Here is a 16,471-nt window from a genome sequence, read left to right as displayed (position 1 = left end):
AGATATTTCAACTCCCAGGAGACGCTTTTCTGCTCTTGGAGCTGAATTTCCACGCTGACCATATTCATCACGCATAACTGGGCAATCACCCTCACAAATGCCTTGCTCTAAGAAGGCCTTGTGTTCAGGCCTAAACATCTTTGACAGGAACGTGCCTCTCCCCTGGGACCTGAAAAATCAAGACACATTACAGTCTCTTGGAAAATCAGGTTTTCTAAAATTGGAATTAATGAGTTTTTATTCACATTTTAAGTATCTTTTCTATAGTTTGTGGTTTTTTTCCTTTTTAAGAAACCCATTTCTAATTTTCAGGAAAGTGTTACAACCAAATTATCAGAAGCCTTGGATGACATTACAAACACTGGAGCAATCAGTCCTCTTGGTAAAGACGTCAGAAATCACTGCACCCAGTGAGGCCTGTCGCTCCAGCATTTGAAGGGGTGCACACTCCCTGAGTGAGTCCCAGCAGTAACAACAATGCTGCATTCTTTAAAGAATAAAGGTGATCAAATGTGAGAAAATTCAAAGCCCATCCCTCAGAGGATGCATTCACCTTTACGGCTAACAACAGCAGAGAAAGATAAACACTGGGGCTGATCCACTGTCTCTGGGAAAGCTCGGTGTTTCTAGAACGTCCCTGAGCTATCTGAAAAATGCACTAAAATGCAGAAGAGTCTATAAACCATTTCAGTGGGAAAACAATTGTTTTAAAACATGGGTTTTAAGATAGTTGAAAAAAATTTCCTGAACATACGAGGGTACTTCAAAAAGTTCATGGAAAATGGAATTGAAAGAAGTTGACTTAGGTGTCAAACATTTTTGACAGATAAGTACTTGGCACAGTAGTTTAGATTCTACTTGGGATACCTGCATTGCACATCAGAGTGCCTTGGTTAGGTCCAAGCTCTGCTTCTGATTCTGGCTTCACACTAACGTGCACCCCCAGAGGCAGCAGGTGGAGACTCAAGTCCCTGCATCCCTGCCACCCATGTAGGAGACCCTGACTGAGTTCCCAGCTCCTGGCTTCAACCTGACATAGGCCTGGCTTTTGCAGGCATTTGAGGAGGGAAGCAGCAGATGGGAGAGCTCTGTCTGTATGCCTCTTTCCCCTCCCCACCCTTCAAATAAGTAAATCAAAAGTCTTTCAAATCTTGAAACTCATGCCATTTTTTTCATAATCATATTTTCCATGGATTTGTGGAAGACTCCTGCCCTGTTCCTGGTTTGAGAAAGAATGGCTGAGGAGGAAATCATAAAACTATCTTGGCAAAACGCCTTCCCTCCCTGCTGTCACTCCCTAGAAGTGAAGGCACCAGTTATCACAGAGTTTTACCAGGGTCCATGAATGAAATTGTACAGGTCCTTCTAATTCCTGCCCCTATAGTGGACAAATACAATTTGTAAATATGGAGGGTGTCATACACTGGGAAATCAGGCTAGTTGACATATCCATCACCACACAGCTGCCCTAGGTGGTGAAAACCCCTAAGGTCTTCTCTCAACAAGTTGCATACATTCTCCTTTATAGGTACCTTGCTGTTCATCAGATCCCAGGACTTACCCTGCCTAAGGGAAGCCGGGCACCCTTCGACCAACACTTCCCCCAGCCCCTGGTAACCACCATTCTACCTTCTACAGGGTCAGCTTCCTAAAATTCCACACATAGGAGATCCCACGTGGTAGCTGTCCTCCCAGCCTGGCAGACTTCACGGGGTGCAATGTCTCCCAGGTTCATCCATATTGTTGCAAATACCAGGGTCTCCTTTCTAAGGCTGAATCACACCCTTCATTAGGACTGCTGGGTGCACACATAAGACAATTCAAATCCTTCTCCTTTTACTTAATTTCACAAAAGAATTTTCTTGGAGCTAGAAGGAAGGAAAACATCTTTGAAAATGTTTCTTTTAGATTTACATTTGTATCCCTGTGTTTCCATACCTCTTATGTCTGCAGCCTGCTAAATGGACCTGGGCGGGACCACCCACTCACTCCACATGTGCACACCCTGGGCAAGACAAGGAAGTGGCAAACGCATACATAATATGCTTGAGATAGTTAAGGTCATCTCACTGGTCGAACATCGTCATCACACCTCTCTGCTGCTAGTCAGAGTATGAAGGCATTGAGGACGTCTGTGCCCCACAGCTGTGAAGAACAAACAGAGCTCCAAGTCCGAGGGGCAGTGGAGGTGGTACTCAGTGGCTCCTGCCAAGTGATGGATCCAGGAGTCAAGAGAAACTCCCAAACCGAGCAGAAGACTCGCTGGGGATGGAGGAGCACAGGGACTACAAAAAAGACCCAGTGGGAAAAGCACTTCATGACATCTCACCTATTACGTTAATTGAACATAATCTTCAGTCAGGCAACTGGCATAATAAGCTAATTAGGGGAGGGGTGTTGCTCTCCTCACCACACCCTTTCTAAAACACACAACTCCTGTGGAGCCCTTTCTTCCCACAAGGCCTCACACTCCCCTTACTGTTGGAGAGGGCAGGGGAACCACTGCCATCAATAAAAAGATCTGCACAACCCAAGAATCCTGAGTCCCAGTGGTTTGACTGAGTGGTTCCAACTTCAAGTAGCAGCAGGAGCTACACTGGGGGGAATCTCTCTTCTGCAGCAGTGGCCCTAAGATCCGTACTGTGTCTTTCAAACATTCAGTCATTTTTCCCCCCACACTACCTCTATCTCTTAATTAAACTGTGCTGGAATGTCTAAATTTCTAGTGATCTGCAATTGAATCTGAACACAGTGAGTTTCAGGTTAATGTGTGTCTTGCTGCTTCCAAAAGGGCACTGAAGGAATCAGACTCTCAGACTTGATTACACAGAAACATGCTTGCAATGAAGGAGCTCTTCCCTGGAAATCTTTAAAACACAGAGAATTCTGACCAAAGGCACTAGGAAGCAAGAGGTACTCATGACCCCTTGATTCATAGGTACCATGGGAACTACTTTAAATTATGGGTAGATTTTCCAAATTCCAACAATTATTTAAAGATATTTCATCAAAATAAAAATAGTTGAACATGCAACAACTTAAATTCCATTTCTCATATTATAATGTCCCTGAGTTAAACGGAGAATGGATTAATGCAGTTGGAAAAAAAGAGCCTCCAATAATTTCAATGAGAAATAAATTTATACCCAGAATAGACTTATTTTTTAAAAACCTAGCTCCTGGAATATAAGCTATTCCTTTATGTTAAATAAATTTACCTTTATCAACAACAAAAACACAAGATAAAACAACAGGAATGAGCACCACAGCTTGCATAGATTAGTTTCCATTCTAAAACGGTTCTGGATCACCATTATATAACATGACAAGTATAGTTGAATTAAAACATATATGAGAAAAATTCAACTTAGGCTATGACTTTTTTTTAACATTTCGTCTTAGGGGTCAGTGTTGTGGCAGAGGGGTTAAGCTGCTGCCTGCAATGCCAGCATCCCATCTGAGTACAGATTTGAGTCCTGGCTGTTCCACTTCTGATTCAGCTCCCTGATAATGTGCTTGGGAAGGCGGCAGAAAATGGCCTTGCCCCTGCCACCCATCTGGGAGACCCTGATGGACTTCCAGGGTCCTGGCTTCATCCCGGTACAGCCCTGAACATTGTGGTCATTTGGAGAGTGAATCACCAGATGGGAGGTCAGTCTCTCTCTCTCTCTCTCTCTCATCCTTTCGCTCCCTCTCCGCCCTGGAACTCTGCCTTTCAGATAAAATATCTTTAAAAACATTTTTCTTCTCAAACATATATTAAGGTATAAACTCAAGAGTATGATCCTGGTTCTTGGAAAGCTACAGTTTTTTAGCAGATAGTTGCATGATGTGTTATAGTTTGCAATTTTATGACAATAAACACGACAAGATCAAGGTAAGGGTCAGGTCCTTTGGTCTCACAGGATACCCTCATATGAAGGTCTCTTTAGAGAAGATTCAGAGTCAGTTGACCTGCCTCCTCCCATGTGCTCCTATTTCAAACAAACAAGTGAGTCACTCACGAATGCTGCAAGACTGGCTACTCATATTCTGGATGCTTGAGTATTTTGTTCAAACAAGCATGGGGTGACTACTAATTTATCTTGGTAGAAACTCTACTAGGCTTAACAAGTTGAACAAGATCTTATGCAGAATATTCAAAATTTAAGAAAAAACAACCTGCCTTGGAAGAAAAACTAATCAGTCAAGCATCTGCCTATACCTGTTTTCAGAACATTATAAACCTCAGACACTACTGGAATTGAGAGATATTGGTAAGATATTTCAGGAGGCACTTAGTTAACACTTAGCAAAAGCCTGTTTTAAAAAAAAAATTGGTACTCTGTGACCCAAAAATTCTACTTCTAACAATTCATTTTCAGGAAGCAATCGCCAAGTACCAAGGTACTTCAAGAAGTTCATGGAGGAGCCTATGTTGTGGTATAGTGGGGTTAAGCCATTGATTGCAATGCTGGTGACCCTAAGGGTGCCAGTTCCAGTCCCAGCTGCTCCACTTCCAATCTAGGCTCCTGGTTTCAGCCTGGCCCAGCCCTGGCCATTGCAGCTACCTGGGGAATGAACCAGTGGATGGAAGACTTTTATCTCCCTGTCTCTTCCTCTCTCCCTATAATTCTACCTTTCACATAAATAAATAAATCTTAAAAAAAAAAATCTAGGAAGATCTGTACAAACCTGTTCTTAGTTAACTGTAATAAAGTTACAAGCATTTCTTTTTCCTTCGTGATGCTTCCATATTTTCTTCAAAATGTCTTTAAGAAATATTTTAAAATCTGACTATCTGGTCATAATGTCTGGTGAAGTCACTCTGTATAAATATTTGAAAAACTGAAAAGCAAACAAATGCTGATTAGATGATGGTTCGCTGAGGTGTTCTAAATTGCGCAATGTATTTCACACCTGCCATCAGTACAAGGCCATGGTACAAACGATGTTGATGATATGTTTGCCTCCATCTCCTGGAACTTTCTGGCCACACTTACATCCCTTTTAGTGCTTTTCCTTTTAATTTCTTGCCTGGTCTTACAATAAAGATTTATTTATTAAGTTAGTTTTATTTGAAAGGCAGAGTTATAGAGAGGGAAGGAGAGAAGAGAAAGAGGATCTTTCATCCACTGGTTCACTCCCCAAACAGCTACAATGGCCACGGCTGGGCCAGACCAAAGTCAGGAGATAGACAGGAGCTAGGAGCTTCTTCCAGGTCTCCCAAGTGAGTGTAGGGGCCCAAATATTTGGGCCATCTTCCACTGTTTTGCCAGGTGCATTAGCCAGGATCTGGATTGGAAGCTGAGCAGCCAGGAATCAAACCCACGCCACATGGGATGCCAGCACTGCAGGTGGTGTCTTAACCCCCTAGGCCACAGTGCCAGCCCTGGTATCACACCTAAGATGTCAGGTCAGAGCTGAACTTTTTTACCCAGTAGACAAATACTGACAAATTCTTAGCTGGCAGGCAGACTGGGTACCTGAGCTACACAAGTTAGGAAGATCAAGTCCTAGTTTGCAGGACACTCGAAGATCAGTTTGGGGAAACAGACACACATGCCAACAATTACAGTAACACAATGGAATGACAGAGACATGCACAAGGTACTTACTGAGCAAGAGTAGAATCGGGTAACTGCCTAGAAGAACTGTCAAAGGGCTCAAAGATTCAGGCCTGGAAGTAAACACTAAAGAACAAGTTCAGTAAATGGAAAACAGAAATTTGGCTTTAGATACATGGAAATCTGTATTAGTATCAATGTATTTATCAATACCCAGGTAGAGACACAGGTCCAGATAGATCCAGAGAAAGACAGCATGCAATTGTGTGAGCTGGCCAGTCTGAAATGTGCAGGACAGGTCAGCAAGCTGGAGCTCCAGGGAGGAGCCAACTGTGCAGCTCAAGTTCAAAGGCAGGCTGGAGGCAGAATGTCCTAGCCTTGGGAGGACTTCAGTCTCTTTTATCTTCAGACATTGATTTGATTGGATGAGGCCCACGCAACTTAACTCAAAGTCTAAGGGTTTAAACGATAATCATATCTAAAAGAAACAAACAAGAACAAAACAAGCCTCTAGCACAACATCTACAAGGGTATTTGACAAACATCTGGACACCAACAGCCTAGGAAGTAGACACATAAAATTAACCGTCACAGAAGCCAAGTCAGAGGACTAGAGTAACAGGCAGATGCAAGAAATTAAGAATTATTCAGCCCTTCATCTTCATTCATTTTGTCAATTTCCACCCTCCCTTTCCTCTCACCCAAATTCAGTGTTCATTTCTCCGTGTCTTCTGACCTTACTGTTGGAGGAGGAGAGCTTCCGGAAACTCTCAGCTTCTGTACCAGGCCATAAAACAGATCAACTTAGCTTTCCAGTGCCTCAGAATCTAATTACTTCAGTTTTTTTTTTTTTTCCCTCACTGCTATGGCTTCGCTATCACCTCCACAAAGAGTGGAACCAAAATCCATTTCAAAAAAGCTCCTGCTGGGGCCAGCGCTGTGGCATAGCAGGTAAAGCTGCCTCCTACAGTGCCGGATTCCCATTCCCATATGGGCACTGGATCGAGTCCCAGAGGCTCCACTTCTGATCCAGCTCCCTGCTAATGGCCTGGGAAAGCACTGGAAGATGGCCCAAGGTCCTTGGGCCCCCGCACCCAAATGGTTCCTGGCTTCGAATCAGCGCAGCTCCGGCCAGTGTGGCCATCTGGGGAGTGAACCAGCGGATTGAAGACCCCTTTCTTTCTCTCTCTCTCTCTCTCTGCCTCTCTGTAAGTCTGCCTTTAAATAAATAAATAAATAAATATTTTAAAAACACAGCTCCTGTTACCAACATTCCACTGAATATACCCTGGCCCCTGAAAGTCTGAGTCAGAAGCTACCGGACCGCCCAACAAAACCGCGCCCTCCTTTCGTATTTCACAGCTTCTGCAGCGGGCACCACCGTTCTAGAGGTCACCGACTCTCCAAACCTGCTCTGCACCCTTGGCTCCTGCTTTCCCTGTGCACCCCACCACTGCTGCCGTTCCACAAGTTAGGTGAAAGAATGAATGGAGTACATGGATGAATTCCTGCTAAACCCAATCAGCTGTCAATCAAGGTATATTCCATTCCAAAACATGGCCTCCTCTCTTTTCCTGTTATCATTATGCAGATATAAACCAGACCATGCTAACCATATCCAGATTTGTTTTTTGACTTCTTTCTATTTTCCATTTCATCCTGTACATTTGTAACAATTTTTTAAATTAGAGATGCAGTCCTATCCGTCTTTTAAGCATAAACCTTTACTTACTCACTGAATAAAGCTCAAGCAATTCTTTCACCTGGATTTAAGCCCCAGGCTGTCTCTACAGTCACCCTCACTACTGTATCTGGACTGTGTGTGGGTGTGTGTGTGTGTGTTTTGGAAAGTCAGTGTTACAAAGAGACAGAGAGACAAAGAGACAGAGATCTTCCACACACTGGTTCACTCCCCAGATAATTTCAATGACCGAGGCTACCTCTCTCTCTCTGCCTCTCTTCTCTCAGTGTAACTCTTTCAAATAAATAAATAAATCTTTTTAAAAAATTAAAAAATAAAAAAGGGGCTGGCACTATGGTGCAGCGGGTTAATGCCCTGGCCTGCAGTGCCAGCATCCTTTATGGGCACCAGTTTGAGACCCAGCTTCTCCACTTCTGATCCAGCTCTCTGCTATGGCCTGGGAAAACAGCAGATGATGGCCCAAGTCCTTGGGCCCCTGTACCCGTGTGGGAGACTAGGAAGACGCTCCTGGCTCCTGGCTTCAGATCGGCACAGCTCTGGCCGTTGTTGCCAATTGGGGAGTGAACCATTGGATGGAAGACCTCTCTCTCTTTCTCTGCCTCTCCTTGCTCTCTGTGTAACTCTGACTTTCAAATAAATAAATACATCTTTAAAATAAAAATAAAAAAAGACCAGGGCTGAGCCATGCCAAAGCCAGGAGTCAGAAGCTTCTTCCATGTCTCCCACATGGGCGCAGGGGCGCAAGCACTTGGGCCATCCTCTGCTGCTTTCCCAGGTGCATTAGCAGGGAGCTGGATCAGAAGTGGAGTGGCCAGGACTTGAACCAGCGCCCACAGGGGATGTCAACACAGTAGGCAGAACTTTACCCACTATGCCACATCGGCAGTGCCTATATATAGTCATATATTTAACACATATTGTGCCTGACCCAGAATGAAATGATCCAGAAGACAATGCCAGTTCTCAAAGCACAAACTGCAAGCACACACAGTAGAGAGAGTGAGAGAAAGAGAACGAGAACTATAACCCACAGAACACCCTGAGACAAGGGAGGGACAGGTGCTGTGAGAGTGCACGGAAGCACCACGAGGGACAGAGGCATCAGACATGAGCTCCCAGGCAGCTCAAATGCCACCTCCTTGAAAGAGCACACAGGGTTAGCCACATTAACAAACTAGAACAGAGGCCCAGGCAAAAGTAACAGCAGTTATAATTGGGGGATGAGTGTGGGGGAAGGGCAGTCAATGAGAAATCAAAATACATTTATTTAACTGAAGGCTCAAAAACATAATGTAATAACACAACTGTCTGATTATAAACTTGGAGATAAATTAAACAAACACACACCCAGGGACTGATCACTCAGATAAGTTATCAACTTTCAAGTTAGCATCTTGAGACATTTATTATAGCAATAAATCTGGATGCTCACTCTACACACCACAGTCAGAATTCCTGGAGAGCCTGACCACCAGATATGTTGTCCAATAACCTACAGTTGTTCCCAGTGATCAATTCCATCCTCCTCAAACGGGCACTTTGACAGCAATGCTGGTTTTTTTGCCTTTTTTTTTCCCCTAAGATATACTGATTTATTTGAAAGTCAGAGTGAGTGACAGAGAGAGAGACAGAGACAGAGACAGAGATCTTTCATCTGCTCGCTCATTTCTCAAATGGCTGCAATATCCAGGACTGGGCCAGGCCAAGGCCAGGAGCCAGGAGGTCCACCCAGATCTCCCTCATGAGTACAGGGGCCTAAGCACTTGGGCCATCTTCTGCTGCCTTCCCAAGCCATTAGCAGGGAGCTGGATTGGAAATGGAGCAGCCAGGATATGAGCGGGCACCCATATGGGATGCAAGCATTGCAGGCAGCAGCTCCATCCACCACACCACAACACCAGCCCAATATTTTTTTTCCTAAGGATTTATTTATTATTTGAGAGGCAGAGTTGAGAGAGAGAGAGAGAAAGAGAGAGAGAGAGACAGATCTTCCATCCACTGGTTCATCCTCCTGATGGCTATAATGGGAAGCCAGGAGCCTGCAACTCCATCTAGACCTCCCTCGTGGGTGCAGGGGCCCAAGCACTTGAGCCGTCTTGTGCTGCAGTCCCAGGCCATTAGCAGAGAGCTGGACTGGAGTGGAGCAGCCAGGCCTGGAAGTAGTGCTCATTTGGGAGGTCAGTGCCACAGGCAGCAGCTTAACCCATTGTGCCCCCAACGCCAACCTCTCAATGCTCAATGGTATGAAGACTGTTCTAGACAAGGAGTAGGTACAAAGGCAGCACAGGTTGATGTGTTCAAAACTGAAAAGCAACCCAATTGTTGCCCGATACAATGACTAAAAAGATTGGGACATTCATACCGTGGGATGCTAGATAATCATGAAAGAAAATGTGACAAATTTATACGAACAGACAAAACTGCAAACTCCAGTCAGTTTGCATACACCAGGATCCCAATACTTCTTTAAATAGGGATGTGTGCATGTGTGTCAACATACATACAGGAGGGGCATGAATGCGAGGATGGACCCCAAGATAGTGATGATGACAAATCCCAAAGAAAGGAGTGGGACCAGGCAGCACATGGGATAACACTCTGAAACTCTGGACCCGTCTCAATGGGAACCTAAGCATACAATTAAGATGATCACAAACTAAAAATATAGCTCATAAACGTACTAACAGATTCCAGATTCTGTTTCTTATAAAAACACACTTCTAGCAATACCAGTAACACTGGATGAAACACACTCTCTCTGTGTGATGACTAGGAAGAGAATGCTTTCATTGAAACATGCAGAGTAGTATTTTTGCCCTTTTTAAAATGTCAGTTGCATCTTTCTACTTGTACCCCTTAGTGTGCCAGAGTTGAGCGCTGTGGGCTGCTCTGGGGTCCTCACCCCTACTACTGCCAATACCCAACACCCCTGCAGCTCTCAAGTCACAGTCCCATTTCAGCACGTAATTCATTGGACAAGCACCAGAAGAAAAACAAGTAAAACTTAAAAATGCCAATTCCTGGGCTGTTTCAGAGTTCAAGGTCCAGTAAGAATCACATCAATTCCTTAGTTAAAGGCTTTCCCAGGACAGGAAAAGGCATATTCTGCCATATAATAACATCTTTCTTACCAAAATGAAAGAATCTTTCTATATAACTGGTCAATAAAAGGGAAAGAGAAAGAAAAGAATTTTTTCGAATGGAGGAACTTTCAGCATGGTTAAAAGTTAGTCTGAAATAGCAGAAAACTCCAACACAAAGAATTGCTTTCTGGCCTACACCAATGTTTGGACTTTCATATGTTACATCATAACCTGAAGCGAGACAAAGGTCACGTAAGCGAAAATTATGTTCTGCTGTATGTAAAAAATTAAGGAGGATAGCATGACCATCGCTCAATACAACACAATTTCCCCTAGAAAGGACTGAATGGAAGTGCATACACTTGGGCCATTATTCTAAAAAAAAAAAAAAAAAAAAAAAAGAGGCTAAAATGTCAATGTTTGTTCAACCACAGTGTTTTCAGTTCTCTTCTAGAATTTCATTCAATCACCAAATTCCAAGTAACTCAAAATGCGGAACAGCTAACAAAGAATTTTAGACCTTTTTACTGCCTGCTCAAGGAATATATTTTACCCATTCTCTTTATTTTTTTTTAAGATTTATTTATTTATTTGAAAGGCAGAGTTACAGAGAGGTAGAGGCAGAGGAAAAGGCAGAGAGAGAAAGAGAGAGAGGTCTTCCTTCCGCTGGTTCATTCTCCAAATGGTTGCAATGGCTGGAGCTGGGCCAATCCGAAGCCAGGAGCCAGGAGCTTCTTCTGGGTCTCCCATGTGGGTGCAGGGGCCCAAGGACTTGGGCCATCTTCTACTGCTTTCCCAGGCCATAGCAGAGAGCTGGATCGTAAGTGGAGAAGCAGGGACTTGCACCAGCACCCATATGGGATGCTGGCACTGCAGGCTGTGGTTTACCCACTACACCACAGTGCCGGCCCCAAGAGGGGAATCTTCCATCCACTGATTCACTCCCCAAATGGCTACAATCGCCAGGGCTGGGCCAGGCTGAAGCTAGGAGCCTGGAACTCCATCTGGGTCTCCAAGTGGCAGCAACCCAAGCACTTGGGCATTCTGCTGCTGCTTTCCCAGGCCATTATCAAGGAGCTGGATCAGAAGCAGGGCAGCTGGGGTTTCAACAGGCACTCACATGGGATGCCAGCATTGCAGGCAGTGACTTAACCTGGCATGTCACAATGCTGGCCCCTAATTCTATAATTGTAACTGTTCCTTTGAAACCAGAAAATAATATTCTAGGAGCCAGTGTTGTGACACAGTGGCTAAAGTCACCACCTGCGATGCCAGCATCCCATACAGGCACTGGTTCATGTCCTGATTGCTCTGCTTCTAATTCAACTCCCTGCTAATGGCCTGGCAAAAGCAGCAGAAGATGGCCCAAGTGCTTGGGTTCCTGCCACCCTGGCCCTGTGGCTGTTGTAGTCAACTGGAGAGTGAACCAGAGGATGGAGGATTCAATCTCTCTCTCTCTCGCTCTCTGTGTGTGTGTGTCTCACTCTAACTCTTTCCAGAAAAAATAATGAATCTTTGAGAAAAATTACAAAATAGTTATATTCTAATGTCTAATGTCTCTATTACATACTGTGTGGTAAATTTAGGACCACTCAGAACTGGGATGTGGTGTGTCACCAAGGGCTCATGGGTGGGAAGCCTGGTCCCCAGGTGTGGTGATGTTAACAGGTGGTGAGACCTTTAAGAGGCGGAGCTTGGTGGGAGGTTGTTACTGGTCCCTCCTCACATGGGCTTCCGGTTGTGTGGTTGTGTTCGGTTATCATCTACTTTCGATGAGCTGGCGCTTTGATGCCATCCACCCGGAGGTGAGGCAGCTGTGCTGAGGGGCCCCTAGCGGGTGTTTCAGCCTCCAGAGCTATGAGCTACCTAGACCTCGTTTCTGTATAAAGTACACAGCCTCAGGGATTTCATCATGAACACAGAAAGTAGACCAGTACAGACATATAAACCAAATGCCATACCAGCACAGAGTCTCAACTTCGAGTAGGACTTCAAGGAAAATGTAACTCCCCTTTAGAACCCCAAACAGAGAAATGTCAGCTGTGGTCAGTGGCCAGAGTCTTACTTTACGATGAAATCACCGGACATCCAATTCTTACCCCTGTCATCCACGCTATCTGTTGCTCATAACTATCACTTGGTGCACGTGCTTAGAAATTCATAGGGGGTGAAAAACCAGCTCTTTGGCTTGGGATTGTAGAGATCATGTCACCTCACTCACCTGTATTTCAGAGGGGGAAACTGAGGCCCAGGAAGGTGACTGCACTTTATCCAGTGTCAAACACCAGATCCAGGGGAGGGGGGATCTCTCTGTCTCTCCCTCCTCCCCCACCTTTCTCTCTCTCGCTCTCTTTCTCATTTTGCCTTTCAAATTAATAAATCTTATGAAAATAGTACAGGGTGCAGCTGAGGACCTGCCATAGAGGGATGGAGAAAGGTCTTCTCCAGGGAGTCTAAGCAGCCGGCGGGAGATCAAGTGATGGCAGTGTGTCCCCATGGAGTCTGCCCACCAGGCTTCACTACCCAGTGGCAAGCGCCATCCAGATGCTCAAATCATCTAGCAACCTTTCTTGTGTGAGTAGACAACCAGAGACGCTTAGACCCCCTGGGAAAACCACTCACTTAAAACCCAGAGACCCAAACAGGAGGGAAGGGGACCTAAGAAGAAACATTACTGAAGGTGAAGAAAACCTTTAAAAGTCAGTATTCCCAAAGAGACAGCAAACTAAAAGCAGGATGTTATACAAAGTAATTCAAAAAGCCTGTGGAAACACTGAATTTAGAAAGTTTATTTTGATATAAAAAAAAAACTGAAGTCCATAAGAAAGTCTGAGGATTAGTCTAGAAGATCTAAAATGTAAAAATATAAAGACAGAAAAACTAAGAAGCAATCAAAGAATGGACAGAAAGGATTTGGCCTGGCAGATACCACATTGGGATACCCAGGTTCAAGCCCCAGCTCCAGCTCTGACTCCAGCTTCCTGCTAATGCAGACATTAGGAGGCAGCAGTGGTGCTCAAGTTATTGGGGTCCTGCCACCCACATGTGTGAGACTAGATGCTGTTCCCAGTTCCCAGATTTGGCCCAACCCAGCCCCACCATTGCAAGGGAGTGAACCAGAAGATGGGCACTCTCTTTCTCCCTCCCCCTCTTTCTCAAATAAATAACATACAATTATTTGAAAAGAACTAATTCAAAATTTTTTTTTCAGAATTAAATCAACAGTTTCTACACTGCAAGAACCCATCAAGTACACAGCAAATAGTAATTAAAATGCACACATACCCCAAGGGATATTGTTGTAAATTCCAAAACATTGGGATTAAAGCTCTGACCACAAAAGCTTTCAAGGAGGCAAAAAAAAGTTACATACAAAGGACTGGAAATCAAAATGTTCTGGGGAGCTTGTCAATGGAAGCAATGGAAACAAAAAGGACTAGAACAGCAATGTCTTCAAACTAAAAAGGGTAAAAGACATTTTATCTGGAAGTCCTTGCCTGGCTAACCTATCAAATGAGAGGATACACAGGTAAAAAATCTACATATATTGAGGCTGGGCTCCACCGAAATGACGGTGTGAAACTAGAAGTATTAAAGGAGACTGGCCTCAGAAGAAAGAGGAAATCTCTAGAATGACAACAAACGCTATCATGGTGACAGGTGCACAGCAGCCATGGAGAGAGCAATCCACATTAGACTTGGTCAGTCACAGAGCCCTAGGAGAGGAGATCAACCGAATTCTTAAGAGACTGACAGGGTGGAGTTTGAAGCTAAATCATCACACTCACAGGAAAACAGACACACACACACACACACACACACACCCAAAAAGACTGTTTATTAACTCTAGGGAAACAAATGTACAACAAAGGTAAAGAATCCCTGTTTCACACAGGACGGTGCTCTGAACAGTGAGCACTGTCACAATGCGGTAAACATGGACTGTGGAGCTAACAACAGGTGTGCAGAGGGAGAATGCGGGCATGGGAGGTGTATGTGTGAGGGGTGGATGGAGGGACGGGAAAAAAAAAAGCACAAAATCCTCATCTTGAGAAGTCAGCAAATAACCCTAAACACTAAAAGACCAGGAGCTGCCTGTGTGCCACATCAGAGTACCTGGCTCAGTGCTCAGCTCCGGCTTCTGACTCTGCTTCCTGCTGATGCAGACCCTGGGGGTCAGAGGTGAGGGCTCCAGTAACCGTATTCCTACCACACAGGCCTGAGACCTGCACTGTGTTCCAAGATCTGGGCTCAGCCCCAGGCCGAACCCCTGCACCCATCATCTTGGGAATTTGGGGAGTGAATCAGCAAATATGCTGCCTCTCTCTCGAATAAAAAATAATGCAATAACAAGTGAAATTAGAAGCCATGACATATCAAAACAAGCATGCTATGTAAAACTTCCGGGACTGTGAAATCACTACCCATGGCCATAGGTTTCTCACACAGGCCAATCCTGGCTGCTCATTTCCATGGCCAGGACGTCAGCCCCCACCTGGAGAGAAATTGTAAAGAACGCAAACTCAGTCACCTTAAATCAAGGAAAGGGTGGTTTAACAATCCCACAGCTATTTCAGCTTTGGACGTTAGGGGGAATGCAACACATTTCAAGGTGTTGCAATAACTATTATTAGAAACTAATTTATCACTACCTTCAGAGTTATTCCTCTGACCAGCCATCATTCAAGAATAACACTTAAAAATGGAGCTATCAATTCATTATTGTCTGTAATCCCAGAACATGAAGGACCCTGGTATATTAAAAGAACGTATCAGCTTGGTTGAGATCTGCAAAGGCCCTTGAGGGGTGGTAGGGTCTAGTTCTCTTGTGAAATGGGCTACAAGAAAAACGCCTGCAAGAAGGACACAATAGGCAATTCAAAACACTCTGCAATTCCTTCTCTCACAGGTACTCACTCCAGCTCAGTTTAAAGTACTCCATGATGACACTCAAAATGAAACATATACTCCTTTCCAAGGAAATGTTTCTGGAGCATTCCTATCATCTCCTCTGGAGCATTCCTATTATCTCCTCCATTTGCTCAAATATCAAGAACGAATGAATAACCAATTGAATTCCAGGAACTTGGAATCCAGTAATCTCATTGAAATTTCATGGTAAAAATGATATATTTCCTAATTATGCTAGAATGTGTAGCCATTCATATGTTTTTAATGAGAAAGAGGAATCTGCAAAGTGATATCCAGAGGGGAAAAAAAAGCTCTTCTTATCTTGTCCTGTCCCATTCCTATGAACAGACAAAACACCATTAAGATTTAAGTGACTAGAACATTTTTGCTGACTCAGCATTTTAACCCCTTCTCCCTTTGTTTTTACAGCTATGAAAAAACCTCAAGCTACATTTCTACTAAAATGGGGGAAGTTCTATAGAACACAATCCTTGTACAGTCTGAACGGCTCTCCACTGAATCTTTTTCAAGTTCAAGTTATAAAACAGAAGTTCATTTTCACTTTTAAAGATCAAACTTGAAAGAAAAATGCGACCTCCCAGAATGTAATTCCTCCCAAGGAGCTCCTGAAGAACATAAATTGCTGAGACACGGCTACTTGGGGAAAACATTCTCAAGGCATGTTTGACGTGTGGAGCTACAAGGGACTTGACAGGAGTATTTTCTAACAAGCTCAGCATGACTTAAGAACATGTACTTTACCAAAAGCTTGCTGGATTCTATGAACAGCACAGATCCTTTTACAAAGAATGTAGAGTGGAAGTGGGAAGAATCTTTCATTCTTTGCAGACTGGTTGTTAAAACACACACTCCCTGTAATCTTTGAATAGAAATCAAACATAAATGCATGAGATCGGATGATTTTTTCTCGTATGCTTTCACTGTATTTTAAAGCCTACAGCTTTTTAAATATGAAGCCACCAACTATAAGGTATGGCCTTCAAGATAAGGATAAAACATGAAAATAATCACTTCCATAATAAAAAAAATAAGTAAAGCAAACAGAATGTAAGTGGGCTTCGAGAACTGGTAAAGCTTTTCTCCCTCGCCCATCAAAAGTCTCCCAGGAGAAGTTCCAAGCCCCCTGCTCTCAAGCATTCAGACAGAAATGTTTGCATCTAATTGCCTACTGGCCCCAGTGAAGCTGCAGGCTGTTGTGGCACACCTTC

The 16,471-nt window shown here is 44.0% G+C and overlaps 1 protein-coding gene across 1 annotated transcript in view; it reads right to left on the bottom strand.

The window, feature by feature from the left end:
- NHSL1 (NHS like 1) overlaps positions 1-16,471 on the bottom strand; it is a 281,963-nt gene that overhangs the window by 256,501 nt on the left and 8,991 nt on the right. The window lies entirely within an intron of this gene.

The sequence above is a fragment of the Oryctolagus cuniculus genome, chromosome 5, assembly GCF_964237555.1.
Source record: "Oryctolagus cuniculus chromosome 5, mOryCun1.1, whole genome shotgun sequence".
NCBI lineage: Eukaryota > Metazoa > Chordata > Mammalia > Lagomorpha > Leporidae > Oryctolagus > Oryctolagus cuniculus.
This window is presented reverse-complemented; position numbering and strand designations above follow the sequence as displayed.